Below are 3,640 nucleotides of genomic sequence, written 5' to 3' on the forward strand. Positions count from 1 at the left end.
AGAAAGAAAGAAAGAAAGAAAGAAAGAAAGAAAGAAAGAAAGAAAGAGAGAGACACACTGGCACCTGCCCTGCGTCAGAAACTAGCTCGTCACACAATGTGCTGCTATCTTCACCTCCAACTAGCTCAAAGAATTTCATCTTACTTTTACAAACTAGAAGTCGGAATCTAAACAGATTAAAAGCACTGGCCTGCCAGGACCCTGCAGACCTGGGCTCTGAATCCAGGCATCTATTTTCCCCTGAGCTTGGCTTTCTCCTTCAGCATTTTCATGGTGGTGAGCACCCAGCTTCAGCGGTGCTTGTACTGAGGCCCGCATTTCCATCCTAACTGCTGGCTGTGGGTGCGGGACACTTCACCTGAGAAACCCCGGTGCGTCCTGCCTGTGCTGGGCACTGTGAGCTGAATACCCCCGCAGTACGCTGCCCCACCACGGGCCACTTCCGACAAATCCTCCCTCTCTGCAGGGCTTCTGGAGCCTTGTCCTGGAACTCTTGCCTCTGCAGAGCTGTCCCTCAAGGCATGTGTGCAGAAGTGAGGCTGTTTCTCACCTGGAGAGGCTCAGGTGACTCAGCTGGAATTTGTGTCTAAGAAGGAAACTTGCAGAGAGGGGGATCTGCGAGGTCTCTCTACTGTGGATGAGTTCCGCTCCTTACTGTGACACACGCCATTGCAGGGCAAAGGGCCTCTAAGCTCTGAACTAAATATCCATTGCAGTGCCCATGTGCATGAGGTGATTTTAAGAGGTGGTTATGAAGGCTCAGTCAATAGTGTTCACCTGGCATGCATGGGGTTCAGTCCCCACGCTGCATAAAACCAGGCATGCTGGTACATGCCAATAATCACAGCGGCAGGAGGAACAGGGGTTCACCGTCATCTTCAGCTACCTACTAAGTTCGAGGCCAGCTCCATGAGACATGGACAAAAAGAAAAGAAGGAAGGAAGGAAGGAAGGAAGGAAGGAAGGAAGGAAGGAAGGAAGGAAGGAAGGAAGGAAGGAAGGACAGAAGGAAGGACAGAAGGAAGGAAGGAAGGAAGGAAGGAAGGAAGGAAGGAAGGAAGGAAGGAAGGAAGGAAGGAAGGAAACGATTACTCAAAACAGCCTCATATGAGCTCAGAACATCCTGGTGGGCTTAGAGCCCCCTTCATAGCCAAAGAGATCATTCGTTTAACCTTTCCTTTCTTCAGTCCTAGAGATTAAAGCCAGAGCCTCATGCATGCTAGCCACCTGCTTCACCTCCAGGCTTTCCCCACTAGCCTCCACTCACCTGCCTGTGAGCCACCTATGGCTCTGCAGGCCATGCCTCTCCTACCTTGATAGTCATCAGTCATCTCGTTAACCCTCAGAGCTGCTGGGAAAGAGGCCCTCAGCGGGACTGCTCCCTTCCTCTCCTTCCCCCATTCCTCTTTTCCTCCCAGAACAAAGGGCAGTACCAGGGCTTCGAAGCCCTCATGCCTCCAACTCACATCACCACCATGCCTTCCTTGGACTTCTCTGGCCCTGGACAGAGTGGCTGGTGTGAGCCAAAGGATCCAAAAAGAGACGAGGGAAAGGATTGTAGCTAGTAAGAAAAGACAGCACAACGGTGAGGTCAAAGTCATTTAGAAGACACTAAAATCCTGGCACCCTAGGACCTGAAGCTGAGGCCTTACTTGGAATGTCTTTGCCAAATAACCCAGCTAAAATGAGTCAGTAGATTAGAACGCATCCTAAACAAAGTGACCACTGTCCTTACACAAGGACAGCCATGTGGAAACAGAAAGTGAGGTCACAGAGAAAGCGGGTCACTCAGAAGCTAGAAAGAAGCAAGTCATGGTTGCCTTCAGCAACTTCAAAGGGAGTGTGGCTCTGTCCACCCTTAATTTCAGACTGGCCTTCAGAACCAAGAGAGAATACATCTCTGCTGGTTGATTTTCTTTGTTTGTTTGAGTTTTGGTTTTTTGAGCAAGCTTTCTCTGTGTAGCCTTTGCTGTCCTGAACTCGATTTGTAGACCAGGCTGGCCTCTAACACACAGAGATCTGCCTGCCTTTGCCTCCCCAAGTGCTGGAATGACAGGGGCGTGCCACCGTGCCTGGCCTAACTGCTGCTTTAAATCATAGTTTATAGTAAATTTGTTATGGAGACAGTAAGAAACTAATACATACACCACAGGGGCAAAACGGCAAAGTAAGACAAAAAAGGCAAACACAAGAGAAGAAATGCAGGTGGCAGCACTCAGTTTTAGCAGGAATAAAACAAATGTGACTAAAGCTACTTTTTTCTACAGCAAAGATTTCAAAGAATTCTAATGCCTGGCATTGGCAGGGGTGGTAAATACAGGACCAAAGAAGGCTCTAGAGAGTAGTGGGGTAATACACATTAGGAGCCATAAAAATCTTCCTATGGGAGGAAATAATTAAGTAAGTGGCAGAAGATCCGTGCTTAGAACCATCACAGCCCTGCCTGCAACAGCAAAACAAAAAGGGAGAGGAATTTAAAGTTCAAACAAGTAGGGAATTGTTAAATAATTTATGTAATGTTCACACGATGAGATTATCAGGAAGCCATTAAAGATGATGAAGTCGGTCTGTATTTATCAAAAAGGAGAGAGTTCAAGTGTATCAAGGGAGAACGGCTCAGAACAGTCAGTCCAACGCTGCACTACACAGCTAGAAAAGGCAACAATAAACATGCTAAGTCACGCCGCTGACCTTATGAATCATTTCTTTTTTGATTTTCTAATTTCTCTATAATGAAAATCAATGCTACAAGAAACAAATACTCAAAGAAACAAGATGGATTTGAGCGCTTCTGCCTCTGAGCCAGCGTGAGTGATGTCCCTGGAGAAGTCAGCCCTGGGTGTGGACCTTTTCAAATTCCAACAGAGCCGAATGGGCCAAGGAAAAGCAGTGGTTTACCTCTGAAGCCTGGTTTCTCAGCCTGCGGTGTGCTTCGAATCATGTCATCGCTAGCGCCCAAAGGACATGTCCACCTCAGTCAACACTGACCTACAGAGAAGGTGAGTGGGAAGGCTCTGAGGGTTGTGATGGTTGCAGCACCGAGTTGAGAGGTCAGTCCTCTTACTCCTGAGCCAAGCTGCTCCCTCACCAGCTCCCTGAAGAAGCTGACACCTTGAGGGCCACAGAGGACTCCAAGGAGTTCCTAGAGTTTTCTGGAAATCTAGGCTAACGCCATCCTCAAACATTGTCATTCTTATTCTCAGACCCCTTCCAAGGCTGCATGCCGCCTTCCCCACCAGGCCCCGCCTGTCTTTAGACCCATCCCACTCAACCTGTCCTTAGCTTCTGATGGATGCTCCTGGTGCAGCGGCTCAGTCTCAAGCCCAGGTCAACTACAAAGCAGCTCCCCCTCTTAGTCCTCACTGTGGGCTCCGAGAACATGCCATGGGCCCTGCTGCCTCAGACCTCAGCCATCAATCATCCTTGAGCCTGTTTGCAGTCTGACTTCCCGCAGCCTGGGCAGCACAGCCTCCCTCCCAGCTGACTGCTCCTGGATCTCTCTTCCAGCAGAAGCCAGAAGTCCTGGACCCTCTGCTAAGCCCAACTCTCTCCCACTGTGACAAGGAGGGCCACAACCGGCCCACTGCAACCCTTCTCCAGAGGAAAAACATTCCTCTTACCCCAGAGGCCTCCTACTGCCT

At 49.3% G+C, this 3,640-nt stretch overlaps 1 long non-coding RNA gene across 1 annotated transcript in view; it reads left to right on the forward strand.

Moving 5' to 3' along the window:
- Positions 1 to 2,766, forward strand: part of LOC129678472 (uncharacterized) — a 6,456-nt gene extending 3,690 nt beyond the window's left edge. The window contains exon 3 of the long non-coding RNA XR_008720392.1: positions 2,752 to 2,766. This is a non-coding gene — a long non-coding RNA (uncharacterized LOC129678472). The remainder of the gene's footprint in view (positions 1 to 2,751) is intronic.
- Positions 2,767 to 3,640: the final 874 nt, after the last annotated feature.

The sequence above is a fragment of the Psammomys obesus genome, unplaced genomic scaffold (genome assembly GCF_907164565.1).
Source record: "Psammomys obesus unplaced genomic scaffold, mPsaObe1.curated_primary_1811, whole genome shotgun sequence".
NCBI classification, from domain to species: domain Eukaryota; kingdom Metazoa; phylum Chordata; class Mammalia; order Rodentia; family Muridae; genus Psammomys; species Psammomys obesus.